Here is a 15,459-nt window from a genome sequence, read left to right as displayed (position 1 = left end):
AGTTGGGCTCATGTAAGAGCTTCAGATCGGACTGGGCTGTTACATTGTTGCATATTTGGACCCTTTATCAGCATGCCCATTAAAGCAAGAGGCACTGCAGGAACAGATTTCTCTTGACAGTCAGATGAAAAAAACCCTCCAAATGATGGGAAATGGTCAAACATATCCCTACGTAATATCTGAACTGCTTTGACCAAACAAATAGCATCTCTCTCAGTAGTTTCATCAAAGGTGTCAGACAATATTTTCCCAACTGTTGTGTCATGAACTAGTAGGACATCCCTCCTTTATTTTTGTGAGCTTGTAGGGCTGGAGTATGTGCTAGGAGCTTGTCCTTGAGTCGAGTAGAATTAATTCTCTCTCGCTGTTGAGCTCCAAGTTGATCTTGTCGCTTGCTGTATATTTTCACGAAATCTGCTAGCTTTAATGTGGGATTTTCCTTATCACCAAGTTCTTCTTCAACGAATGTTATAAGTTCAGCAAATGCTATGCTACTATGCAAGTCATTTTCTTGATCTTCAGCTGATTTTTTAGAGTTTATAACTTTGGCCCGGTTATATTATGATATTAAGCACTTCAAGTGATATTTCATCTCAATTGCTATTACATCACCAACACCTAATTTTGCCAGCAACTTGGTGCCACCCACCTAAAGAGCAGCTGACCTGACCCTCCAGTCCATCCCATAAGTACTTGCCTGGTGCAGTTCTACAGGTTTTCCATATCCATCACAAAGGAAGCATTTTGCAGATTCATCCACTGAGTCATGAGAATGTTTGATTCGCTTTGCCATACCTTCTGGTGTTACATCACTTATGGAGCCATCAGCCTGCCGTTTTCTTAAGGCTAATTAACCTTGTTTGGTTATAGTTGTCTCTTCATACCTTGTGACATTTTCTTTTATGGCTTGCTAGTGTGGTGCTGATGCCATCTCCTTCATTAAGGGAAATTATTTTCAGGGAGCTTGGTAAACCACCGTTCTGGCTGAGCTTTTGCAAATCATCAGCAAGAGTTGTGTATCCTATATCAACATCTTGACGTTTGGATTCAGCAGGACATACTAGTTTGTTGTTCTTGGAATCCTGGCAGAAGATGCACATTGACCAGTTTACGAGATTTTCATTCTTGTTGCATGTGGTGGGACTTTCCAGGGGACGATCCTCATCAAGTAAACACGTAGCAGCCATAGTTCCTGCAATGCAGAAATTAAGACAGTCAACCAAAACTACCTGTACATCTGTCTTCACGACTAGAAAATAACTCAAGCAGATAAAGGGGCATAATATATTACTGTGTTTTGAAATAAAGACCATAAATATGGGATTAAAAATTTATTTCACGAAACAATCGAAAAATTTCTTAACAAACAAACAAATGCACTTTGGTCTAACAAAAAAATTTATATAATAAGATGTTTTTTGTAACATAACTTATCCAAATTTCAGTAAGTTTGGACCAAAAATAAGGGAGCTGTTGCAAATGGAAGAACTGTTTGAGAGGCGCTACCACGGTCAGCCGCTAGGGGCGCTGCAGGCAACCAGGGGACGCTGTTCAGTTGGCACTACATAAGAAAATCTTTACTAACCCAAGTAGAATACGTGGCCAAAGTCTCATAATTATATACAAAAGTGAACAATCCTCGTGTTTATCCGCCCCACTATTACTCAATATGTGTCTGTTAATAGTTTCTAGTGTAACACATCTCACCACATTGTTGTTTAACATTTGCTTACCACTAACAGGAGTGTACTAATAGGAACTGATGTATCCAGCCAAGGAGGAATGGCATTAAAGGCTTTGTCTGGGGTGATTGGGATATTCAGTTGCAAGAGATCTGCTGCACTTTTACGAAGCCACGCCCCATATTGAGTCTTTTGAGGAAGGTTGGTAGTCAGGATTACATAGCTACAGCATCAACTCAGTTTGAGCTGTAGTTGGGGGACCATTGTTCTTCAAAAGTTTGGAGGAGGAAGAGGGAAGGGAACGATGTGAGGGAAGTAGGGAGAGGAGGAGGGAGAAGGGGGGGAGGAGGAAGAGGAGAGGAAGAAAAGGAGGTGGAGAAGATAGAAGAAAAGGAAGTTGAGGAGATGGAGGAAGAGGAGCAGGGGAGGAGGAGGAGCTGGAAGGGGAAGGGGAAGGGGAAGGGGAAGGGGAAGGGGAAGGGGAGGAAAAAGAACACAAAGAAGCAGAATAATATCAGAGAAAACGAGAGACCATTACCACCTCCTCCTCCACCTCCTCTTTTTCTCCTCTTCTACCACAACCATCTCCTCTTCCTCCTCCTCCTCCTCCTACTTCTCTTCCATCACCACCTCCTCACATCTTCCTCCTCCTCCTCTTCCTCCACTTACTCCTTACCTTCATGTTCTTCACCTCCCCTTTACCTCCCCTTTTTCTACCTCCTCCTTACCACCACCACCACCACCACCACCACCACCACCTTCTCCTCCTCCTCACAGAATAGCTGATAAAGTAGAGATTAAAAAATGACCAAAAATGTCAGTTGAGAGACACTGGTGTGACAAGTATCAGGGGGACATGAAAGCAAGAGAGAGAGAGAGAGAGAGAGAGATAGTGTGTGGGGAGGGAGAGGTAGAGATGGAGAGCTTGTGTGGGTGAGTTAAGGAAGGAAGGGAGCAGTGACAAGGCGTCGTAATGGTATTCGTATCAGAAGTATGTCAGAGTTGTCAGGTAAAAAAAGTATATACCATTCTTAGGGGGGTATTTGGTGATTGAACTTTGACTTCCTGACATTTACCTTTCGTTGAGGGAAGGGACTTTAGAATCCTTTGTCATGTTTGAAGGAAGTAAGTTTATTGACAAGACAATTAACATTTGTCTCTGTGACCTCCATCTTTGTTAGATCCCAGTCAAACACGAAAAGCTTCCAATGGTGACTTTCTTGGCGGTAACCTAACCTAACCTAACCTAACCAAACCTTGACGGAGAAAGGAACATATTTCCGGTGACACTTTAACTGTTACCTTTGACCAACCTCCACCTGTAACTTTCCGTAATCTAGGGGAAAAGTAATTTTAATAATTCGAACGTTAGACAGACATACAAACAGAGAAGACAGACAGACAGACAGACAGACATAAAAAATTCGTTCCTTGAGTAAAATATGTATTGCTCTTGAATTACGGTGGAAATATTTTTGTCAAGTTTGTCATGATCGTAATTTTAAACGTCTAGGAAGTTGGCTGAAAAAAACAAAACAACAACACCAGGTTTCTTTCTCCTGAAGATCCAGATTAATGTGCAAGCTTTCACCTCCTAAATTGTTCCCTGTATAAAAAGGAATGGACTGGCAAACACAACATCAGTTACATGCACATACTTATACACACTTCATCACACGTAAAAACACATATCTTGAGATATGTACAGACACACAAACACCAACAAACACTTCAAAACGCGTACAAACACATGCACACCTACATACAAACAATTCGAGACATGTACAGACACACAGATACCTCGACATACGTATAGTCCCTGACAACCAGATTTTATAAGATTACTGTACTGTATTTTTGTTAGGTTAGGTTAGGTTAGGTTATAGTGGGTTAAGTTAGTTAGGTTAGGTTAGGTTATATTATAGTGGGTTAAGTTAGATTAGGCTAGGTTAGGTTTGGTTAGGTTATATTATTGTGGGTTAAGTTAGGTTACATATGAACATAAGAACATAAGAAAATAAGGAGTCTGCAAGAGGCCGGTTGGCCTCTGGATGGCAGCTCCTGTCGAGAGTTACTATCACTCTCTATCATCCATGAATCTATCCAGTCTCCTTTTGAAGCTTTCCAGCGTTCCAGCACTTACTACTATTTGTGAACCAGTCCCTTCCTATCTCCCTCCTTGGGTAAGGTTATCTTATAGTGGGTTAGGTTAGATTAGGTTAGGTTAGGTTAGATGATAGCCAGAATTAATGTACCATGTAATTTTCTCTACGTATTAATGTAACAGAAGACACGGGTTTGGACGACGCACAGTGGTTTGAATTCGTTAATTTATGGCTAAAAGTCTCTCAACATTTTTAATGGGTTATAAACGTGTTATTAATCCTCAAGTGTTACAGCATTCGTTGATGTGCGTGTTACTAGTGGGTAGCATTATTTTTATGGTAAAAACAAGGAATGATAAACTGTATGAAATGTAATATGTTGGTGCAGAATCCGTATGAACGTTAGTTTTTTCTCATATCTATAATACAATAACATTATGATATGCGAAACATTTATAAATACATATGCACAAATAATATTACATATGAATAAAATACATAATTATTTACATTGATTCATGTGTTCAGTATGAGCTGAACTTCTGCTGCTGGGAGAATCGGCGAAATAGAAAACTGTATAACTTCTCATAAAACGGGAATTCGCTGGTAATTGAATGAAGATATACTGTCTGTAGCCGCTCATGGCCAGACTGAGGTAAGAGTGTGGGGTAATGAAATCCGTCCGGTAGTACACGACGAGGCTTATTCGGTCATACCTGGAAATACCTGTCCCACTATCAGTTGTTAGTACCAAACACACAAACAGTCTCCACCATATTTAACTCGCATCCAGCAACAATAACAATCAAGTAATTAACTTCCAAAGTTGGCTTAATTCTGAATGCAATAATACAATTCTTCAACACTCACTTGCGACGGGTCTGTTGGTATAACATGCATGAGTACAATGGCAGACGATTAGGGGTGAGTTATCACCGTACACTGAACTCTGTGGTTTCCACAGACTATCACAGTATGTTTGAGTTAGGTCACTGATGTACAGTTGCTTGATTATAGTTAGAAGTCGTCTCTGGACAAAGTAATAGACAACCTAGTCTGCTCACTGCACCACAGACCCTCGTATGTTTACTAAATAACTGGCCACTAGTCCTTATCTGAGTGCTAATGGATGTGGTGCTGACGAAGCCACCTTCTTCAATAACAACTCTCTCTCTCTCTCTCTCTCTCTCTCTCTCTCTCTCTCTCTCTCTCTCTCTCTCTCTCTCTCTCTCCTTAATTACCACATCACATGTCCCATGAGATGCGGTAAGAATGTATGTCATGCAACTTTTCCACATATTTTTGTTTATTAATCAAGAGGTCACAGACTGTGGTAACTAATTATTATTTCAAAATAATGTCAAAACTCGCGGTTCTTTTCGGTTCCATGTACCGCACTAAAAATAATGCTAATAAATATTTTTCCTACTGTAAATGTTTATGCTGATTACAAAAAGGTGATTTATTTTTTATTTTTTAGAAATGAACAGGAAAATAAAATCTAGCCCTGTAAACTATGAATGTTTTACATTGAAATGTTACAATGTGTGGTAAAATACTATAAAGAACACCAAAAAAATCTTAACCTAACCTAACCTATAAAATAGTTAAAAATCGCTTTCGACTTGATGGATTCCCTCCTCATCTGAACACCAGAAGGCTGCACCAACACATAGTAAACACCAAAAACACGAATAAGGTGAACGTTTTCCAGTGTCAGGATTTTTGTAGGATGGGTAAGGTTTTCAAAGGTTTGTTTGGTGTTCTTTATTTCTTCACTCATATTGATCTGCAAAAAAAAAAACATTTAGGCTAAAAATTATAGCATTTCAATGTAGAACACTGAAAGTTTAAATGGATAGATTTTTTTTTGTTATTACTTGCCCCCCACCCCCCTTGCGATAAAAGTCTATTTTTTTTAATCAGCATAAAAATTTACATGAACAAAAAATATATTTCCTTTTTTTTTTGAGTGCAGTACATGAAACCGAAAAGATCCGAACTTTCTGTTTATGAGAGAGGAACATCTAATCACAAGAATCAACGTGAAAAGACTTTGGTGTTCTTGGTATGAAACACTTTGGTTCGAATGGTGTACTGTATGGTTAGCTCGAGCAGTTTCGCTCATTATTCGTCTACACTGAATGATTCATCATTTAAGTTTTAACTTTGTTTATTACTTTGTGTAGTTATTGTATCATGTTTGAGTGTCTTATATTTAATTGTATTATGTTTGTATATAGGTTAGACAAGTGATCGAGGGTCCCTTGTGTCAGGTGAAAGTTTGAACGCTCGTGCTTGGCTAGCGTACAGCAAATGAGGGAGCGCCAGGGCCTTAGACTTGTATGGTTAATTAGGGTGCGCCAAGTCCGTAGACTTGCAACGCTTTCCATCGTAAATAAAATGGTTAATTAATGCCTTCCTAAAGAAACCATCGATATGGGACCAGGTTTGTTCCACTCTACGAATTTTTTGCGATTTTTCCACCAAGTTTGATGAAAAACGATTGTGCCGATTCGGCTGCCCATAACAGACAGACAGACAGACAAACAGACAAACAGACACACGCCTAGTCCTATAGTATATTAGACAAGTGATCGTGGGCCCTTCTTGCCCGGTGGCGAGTCCGGTGACACAGTTTACCGAGGCGTGAAAGTTCGAATGCTCGTGCTTGGCTAGCGCCCAACCGCCGTTCGGCTGAAAGAGTACAGTGACATCGTTTTCCAGATGGTCGTGGTTCTTATAATCATGGTCGTGGTTGTTATAATCATGGTTGTGGATATTATAATCATGGTCGTGGTTGTTATAATCATGGTGGTGTTTGTTATAATCATGGTCGTGGTTGTTATAATCATGGTCGTGGTTGTTATAATCATGGTAGTGGTTGTTATAATCATGGTCGTGGTTGTTATAATCATGGTCGTGATTGTTACAATAAGGGTCGTATCTGAGACTAACACAGGTAGAATAAACCGCACACCTAATCTTTAATCTCAATAAACCCAGATTAAACTCACCTAATCAACAGGATTAGAGACCATTAGGATTGAACAACCAATACCGATACATATCACCCTGGATTAATAACAAAACATTTAATCACATTTCCAATAGCTAATGTCTTACGGATACTGTAAGTATCTAGTATACTATAGGAAGGAATTGAATAAGGTTAGAATAATTAGTTAAAGAAATATTCGCCATAAGGAGAGGTTAAAATCATAAAAAAAAAATTATTATGAATCACCGATGATCATTCCGAGATAAATTATATTATGAAGAGAAGTGACCTTGATTCTGGTTAGATAAGTCACCATCTGCTTAAGTCATCACCTGTGTTAAGTCATCATAGTCATCATCTACTTTAGTCAGTTTTAGGCCCATCTCACATGACTGACCGACCACCGATGTTCTTTCCGTGCGAGGGTGTTAGTTTTCAATGCGTCTTATTAATTACGCTGGTGGATGTAAGACCAGCTACCCTTACTGACGCAGCTATGGTCAATTTGGTGTTATTCTTGTTTATAAATGCCTTCTAATCTGTCTATCCGTCCTGTCTATTGCCATCCCAACTGTCTATTCGTCTGCGTGGTGTTTGACTGTAAGCCCGTCTGTTCTCTTTGTCTCGTCAAATCTGTCTGTCTTATCCGTTGTTGGCGTGTGTCTACCTGTTTGTCTAATGTGAACCAGTCAGTCAACTGTCAACCTGTAAGTCTGTCTGTCTGTCATATTAGTTGCAATATTGTCTATTTGTGCATGTATGAATCTGTCTATTTTTTGTCAACCTCCTGTCTGTTTCACTGTCTATATTCACCCTGTGTCTATTGTAGTCATGTCCGTCTGTCTGTATGTATGTGTCTGTCTTATATGTTGTCTTTGTCTTTCATAAGTCTGTCTATCTGTCTGTCTTTCTGTGTGTCCTTGAATCTGTCTGTATTATGTCTATGTCTTTTGTTTGTCCGCTTCTCTCTCTCTCTCTCCGTTTTTATCCGTACTATCTCTATCTTTATTTATATATCTCTATGTCTCTCCATTACACTATTCATCATATTTAGCACTTTTTCTTCCTTATTAAATAGGTGATTTTAATATGGTATTCTGGGAACTTTAAAAAACACATCCCTCGATTCATACCTCCACCTCTCACTATCCCTCTCTCCCATCTCCTTTTCTCTCTCGCCTCTTAAGGATAATAATTCTCCAGTCTCTCTTCTTCTCCCTTTATATCTTCTCCATGCATTCCTGTTATTATCTTTTTATCTCTTCTCCTTTTCCATGTACAGTCAGCCACAGGAATAAGTATACACTGTAGCCTCGTAAGGTCCGAAAATGTTCTGGTAACGTTGAAACTACGCATCCAGACACATGATGAAACTCAACTCCCCCCACCTGTTATCTCTAACTATTTTCTGTCTCCCCTTCTTTATTCTTCTATTTACTCATCTTCATACCTTTACTAATCCGAACAACATGAAAAAAAAGTAGGCTAAGAGAAAAAGTGGGGGGAGGAGGAGGGAGCCGTACGATAACTGCAATCGTCCGGCTGACAGTGTACAGCGACATCTTTTGCCAGCTTAATTAAAATGGTTAATTATGCCTTCCTAAAGAAACCATTGACATGGGACCACGTTTGTTCTACTCTACGATTCTTTTGCGATTTTTCCACCAAGTTTGATGAAAAACGATTGTGCCATTTCGGCTGCCCAGAACAGACACACAAACAGACAGACAGACAGACAGATAGATAGACAGACAGACAGATAGACACACGGCTAGTCCTATAGTATATTAGATAAGTGGAACTAATGCCAATAGGTAATTTAGATAAAGTCTACTTTTTGTCCAATCGGGATATAGTAGATTAGATTGCCCAGGAGGGGGCTAGTTAATTGGGCACCCCTTTACAACGTGTGCAAGGTGAAGTGCAGAGGCGTTTACAGCGCCCATCTGGGAAGCATGCGTAGTTCATGCTTGCCTTTATGACTCATGTATTATGGGCGTACAAGCCTGAAGGGTCATGGGTTTTGTCAGCAAGTTACATAAAGTGACAGAATGATGAGTGTGTGGGGGGAAAGTTCCTGGTACATTTCATCTGTTTATGGCAAAGCGTGGCAGGTCCCTAATAATGTCAAGTGCCAGGCCTGTCACTAGGAAGAAGGATATCTGGTCAGGGAGGGAAGAGGTGTTGGTAACGGCTGGGGACCTGTAGGAGGTCATAGGGCAAGTGAGGATGTAGTGAGAGAGGGTGTGAGAGTCGGGTTGACCACAAAGTTTACAAACAGTGCGGCCAGGCTCAGGGTTGCCAATGTACTAGGCGTGGCGAAGTACAGTGGGGTTAGAGGTGATATGGTGTGGTAGGACAGGTACAGTAGCGGTGAAGGGAGGCAAATAGGCACAGACAATATTGAGTGACATACATTTTAGTGTGATTGTGATGGCGTGTACGTCGACATACCGGTGGGATACGGGTAGCCGGGGGTGGTGTCCTCAGGTCCAATAGGTAGCCCTCAGCCCTGGTGGAGACAGCACAGACACAGGAGCGGGCTCGGCATGCGGTGGGTGGACATGTTGAGGCACCACGTGTCTTGAAGATGAGGTAGGACTTCGCTCGGGGACAGCAGGACACACCAGGGCAGACCCGGTAGGCACTACACCAGTAGTGAAGGCCGCCGGCGGTGGAGTAGGCCTTGAGCAGGGGGGGCTCACAGGGGAACTACCAGCTTGTGTCAAACCAAAAGAGAGGTGTGACTGGGTGGCAACAGAGGGCAAGAGTAGGTCGGAGATGGTGGCACACAATATAACGAAGAGTTTTTCAATACTGTTGGTAAATTCTTGGAAGAGGGATATGATCTGTGTCATGTCACTGGAGGGGGGTTTTCGGGGGGCACCTGTGGGAGCAGAAGGCCTGACAGCGTCAGAGCAGAGACGGGTGGAGACCCAGTAGTAGTTGAGTTAGGAGACGGCCGAGACTGCTGTGTTACAGCCAGGTGAGTCCAGCCAGGGGCAGGTGTTGGTGAAGAAGAAGGCGTTGCTGGAGACAGGACGCAGAGGGAGGGGTCCCAGTAGACTGGGGGCGTTGTGGTAGACGCGGCCTTCGAGGAGGCATTTCCCATGGGACAGACGGGCGATTGGGGCACTGCCGTGAATCAGCATTACGTCAGTATTTGGCGGTAAAGAGGTGACGTCGGTGACCTACTGGTACACTCTAGTCAGTCTAGACACAGCTGTCTTAAGTTAAGTAGTATACCCTCTATCTGGTGTCTTGTGAGTTGGCATTTGACTATTGAGAATTGTTTAGCTTGATGTTGATTTTGTGTGATCTTGTTGGACCTTTAGTCCTTACTTAGCCACTTCCAAACATCTTTTCGTATTATTATTGTTATTTATTTTACTATATGTACATATATTATGTGGTGGTGGGAATAAATTTATTAATGTTCATATTTTTTATTGACGTTTAGGTTTTGACCTGTTAAGTTGACCTTAGTTGGGAGAACTTGACATTTGGAATATAATAATACATTGATATATTTGAAAAACTTAAGTAATTTGTGTTAATGTAACGATCTACCCTAGGGTCGTAACATTGGCCATAAATTAGCGATTTCAAACCACTGTGCGCGACGTAGTGTAGAATTCGCCCCACTACGACGAGATTTTTGAGTTTCGCAAAAATTAACTCAGAACTTGGAGTTGTGGTGAGCTTAATGGTGGATGACGGGAAGTTGAGACAAAGAGTATATGAGAAGAAGTCGGGCCATAAAGATGTCAAGATTGTGGAGACAAAGAAGGGAAAGAGAAAGTGAAAGAGAGAAAATAGATTCTCAAGGAGAGAGAGAGAGAGAGAGAGAGAGAGAGAGAGAGAGAGAGAGAGAGAGAGAGAGAGAGAGAGAAATTTGTGGGGAAATGCAAGATAAAAATTAGATTACTTAAAAGTATATATGGTGAGGCAGGAGATAAGGGGGTGGGTAAGGCAGGGAAGACAGGGGGCAAAGGGGATGGGTGAGGCAGGGGAGGCAGGAGGCAAAGGGGACGGTTGAGGCAGGAGGCAAGGGGGGACGGGTGAGGCTGGGGGCAAGGGGGATGGGTGAAGCAAGGGAGGCAGGGGCGGCAGGAAAGGTAGGAGACAAGGGGGATGGTGGGGCAGGGAAGGCAGGGAGCAAGGAAGATGGGTGAGGCAGGGAAGACAGTCGGCAAGGGGGTTGAGTAAGGCAGGGAAGACAAGGGGCAAGGAGGTTGGGTGAGGCAGGGAAGGCAGGGAGCAGGGGGGGATGGGTGATGCAGAGGACAGGGAAGGGGGGTTCAACTACCTCTTCCCCTCTAATACTTTTACAGATGTGTCTCCCAGTGTTCGTCTTCGCGCTTTTCAGCTATTCCTTTCCCCACTTGTCGTCAACTTTAACACTTACAAGTTTTCTCAGTGGCTTTCTCCTCCTCTGACGTGTGACTGATGGAGTGAAGTGCCCACCAATTGTTCAAATCCGAATTCCATTCATTTCATAATATTTTCAGTCACAGATGTGGAGTAAATGGTTGGTAAATTCCCAAAGTTCAATTATCATTATGGGAGTGAGGTAATGAAGCTTGCTATATGTTGAATTACAGTTTTATGCCAATTATGGATATGTCTCTTGGCCAGTGAGAGACCACGTCAGAAAAAAAATCATCTCTATAACAATATACCCGGTGTTATCCACATGCTAATCCACATTGTTGAAATATATTGCCCAGTCAAAACCTCTCGTTAAGAATTTTTATTTTGAAGCCATAATGTCTGAGATTTGTTTTCAGAAGGGGGATCAATTGAGCACCCCCCCCCCCCTCCTACCACAGAGTATATTTTCCACATAATATCTACTTTTAACAGTTCAAAACATCCTGCATAAGGTGAACTGCTTTGATAACAATGCTAATGTAATCCCTCACTGCAAGAGTAGACTAGACTAGACTAGAACAAAAACTAAAACCCTTACAAAATCAAACATCACAATCTTATCATAATTACCTTCACTCACAAATCTCATAGTCTTACAAAATATCTAAAATCATATATTGTCTCCATACACTCACAATGTTCCATGATCTTATCAAAGTTACCGCCTCTCACATAACTTCTGTCTCTGGTCGGGGGACGGGCGGGGAAGGTGAGGGAACACTGTAATTAGATACGGACCTCCAGCGTCATTCATCCTCCCTTAACTAATTTCAGGTGGTAATAACTTTTGCCAAGACTCCATAACGCAGACGGGTGTAATCAGGTCTCATGGGAGATGTAAGAGAAGTTTTATGACATTTTTTCGGAATTACAATGGAACGGCCTAAAACTAGATCGTGTTATAACAAAGTATTAACTCACTAGAACGTGTTATAGTGAAGTATTAACTCACTAGAACGTGTTATAACGAAGTATTAACTCACTAGATCGTGCTATAGCGAAGTATTAACCCACTAGATCGTGTTATAGCGAAGTATTAACTCAGTAGATCGTATTATAGCGAAGTATTAACTCACTAGATCGTGTTATAACGAAGTATTAACTCACTAGATCGTGCTATAGCGAAGTATTAACTCACTACATCGTGTTATAGCGAAGTATTAACTCACTAGAACGTGTTATAGCGAAATATTAACTCACTAGATCGTTTTATAACGAAGTATTAACTCATAGATCGTGCTATAGCGAAGTATTAACTCACTAGATCGTATTATAGCCAGGTATTAACTCACTAGATCGTGTTATAGCGAAGTATTAACTCACTAGATCGTGTTATAACGAAGTATTAACTCACTAGATCGTGCTATAGCGAAGTATTAACTCACTACATCGTGTTATAGCGAAGTATTAACTCACTAGAACGTGTTATAGCGAAATATTAACTCACTAGATCGTTTTATAACGAAGTATTAACTCATAGATCGTGCTATAGCGAAGTATTAACTCACTAGATCGTATTATAGCCAGGTATTAACTCACTAGATCGTGTTATAGCGAAGTATTAACTCACTAGATCGTGTTATAACGAAGTATTAACTCACTAGATCGTGCTATAGCGAAGTATTAACTCACTACATCGTGTTATAGCGAAGTATTAACTCACTAGAACGTCGAGATCAGTGGTTCTCAACCTTGTTTGCCCCATGCACCCCTTTCACCATATGTCAGAATGTCATTCCCCCCTCCTTTCCAAGATTGTCTGCCTCAAAAAGTGCATTCCAAATAATATGCATATAATACTGAAAATCCTTTATTTTTTCCATATTAGTACATATACATTTACAATTTTACATGGATTATTTTTATAGTGGAGTTTTACAAATTAAATGCCAATTGAAAATGTTGATGGATTTATAAAACTTGAATAAAAGTAAAATAGTTTTTTATATTTATAATGAATTACTTAACAGACCAAACTGAAGCATAATGCAATAAACAAAAAGTTCAATAGAATACCAGGATATTGTAAATTTGTAATTAATTTTATTCAGATGAAGATTACAGTCAATGAGAAACCTGCGATTGTTTTTTCTTCGCCAATTCTGGGATACGCGGAGGAGTGCTTGAAACGGCACAACGCAGGTCATTTTCTACCTCTAATCTACTACGTTGCTTCGTTTTAATTTGCAACAGAGTTGAAAAGTCTGACTCACAAAGATATGTCGACACAAACGGAAGCAATGAACGGATAGCTCTTTCTGCCACTTTTGGGCAGGAATCGCACATCAAGGGCCAAAATTCTGTGATTGATTTCTCATCGAACATATCTCTTGCTCCCGAATCAGTTCCCCCTGAAAACCTGAATCCCGGGGAATTTCCTGGTTGAGAACCCCTGCACTAGATCGCATTATAGCGAAGTATTAACTCACTAGATCGAGTTATAGCGAAGTATTAACTCACTAGATCGAGTTATAGCGAACTATTAACTCACTAGATCGTATTATAGCGAAGTATTAACTCACTAGATCTAATTATAACGAAGTATTAACTCACTAGATCTAGTTATAGCGAACTATTAACTCACTAGATCGAGTTATAGCGAACTATTAACTCACTAGATCGTGTTATAGCGAGGTATTAAATAACTAGACCATATTATAGCAAGGTATTAATGAGCTACGAAGGCAGAAGCTTCAGTTACGACTTGTTTGGACAAAGCTTAAAGTTGTTTTCACTTTCTCACAACAGGTGGGGACAATTTACCCGGATGTCCTACTTCAACTGCAATTTGAAAGGGAAAAATCCCTGAAGAGCGTATCTTGCAAGCCTGCAGGTAAAATTTTATCCTGACAAATTACTTTTAAGAATAGTTCCAATTTGTATTCAACAGGACAGAAGATAATATATAGGAGTGTGAGAACATTTTGCAGCTATTTCTTTTTTCCATCTTCAACTGTAAAAAAAATGTATCAATAACGTGTCCAATACAGTAAGTCTCCCTCACAACACCGGAGGAGGAGATGGTGACAATAGAACTCAGACTCGACCATCAACTTCTGTCTCAAGTGGAAGAAATCTTTTCATCGTGTATTCCTTAAGTCTCTCCTTCGTCTCGATATGGAACAATCCGATCAAGGCGATAATCTCTCTTACGTCTCCCAGAACCTCGTGCACGAAACGACGAGGTACAGTTATGTCTCTTATGCCTCGCTTGGTGTGGAGATCTGCGTCGTGTATATAACAGAGAATGTGTATTGGGTAATATCCGCCAGGATCTGTCTCATACAACTTCAATTTGCTTGTATCGTGTTGAGAACATTTTAATATAACGAAATATTGTCTAAATTCGTATCTATGTTCCTATCCCAATTCTATAGTACAATACAGGCAATCTGTATTATGATTAATTCAATAAACTATATATTGAATTACGAACACACACAGTTAGCTGATTTGTGACCATAGTCCTGTTTAATCTCGATTTATTAAAACAATTTTACAAACCAGAAAAAAATCAACAGGTGGGAAGAATAGAGGGCTGCGTTAATCAAGTATTTTTAAAATACAAATGTATCTTTTTCCAGAGAGGGTGTACATTGTGGCATAACAATATTTCTAATAACTTCAAGGTAAGGTATAAACATCCCTCTGGTACTTGTGTCAGAAAGAGTGTCCCTTACCACACTAAACATTGCTAGACATCGTGTTGGAATAACTTAAATGTCTCTCTCTCTCTCTCTCTCTCTCTCTCTCTCTCTCTCTCTCTCTCTCTCTCTCTTTACAAAAGTATTTTCCTCCGCCTATGCGCAGAATCCAGATTTTTTTATAATCCTCAAGAGAGCATGCCCTCGTGTTTACTCGGCCTAGCACGACAATAAGATCTAATCGAAGGCGGAGATAGGAAGGGGTAAATCTGGTCTGGTGAGGGGGAGACATTCCTCTATGGAAAATATATCGATTCTTAGAATTGGCTCTGAAGAGTACATATGGGGTGTGGTGGGAGGGGGAGGGGGGGCAGGAGTGTGTGAAAGGGAGGGAAGGAGGGAGAGAGGGACAGTGTGGTTAGAAGGAGAGAATGTAGGGGAGGGAGGAAGAGGGAATGTGGGAGGGAGAGTGTGGAAAAGAGAGTGTGAGGGAGGGAGGAAGGGAGAATGTGGGTATGGGAATGATGAAGAAGAAGTGTGAGGGAGGAAGTTTGAGAAAGATTTAGGTAGAGAAGAAAGCAGAGGTGATGAAA

The sequence above is a fragment of the Homarus americanus genome, unplaced genomic scaffold, assembly GCF_018991925.1.
Source record: "Homarus americanus isolate GMGI-L3 unplaced genomic scaffold, GMGI_Hamer_2.0 scaffold22250, whole genome shotgun sequence".
Taxonomy (NCBI): domain Eukaryota; kingdom Metazoa; phylum Arthropoda; class Malacostraca; order Decapoda; family Nephropidae; genus Homarus; species Homarus americanus.
Note: the sequence above shows the minus strand (reverse complement) of the source record.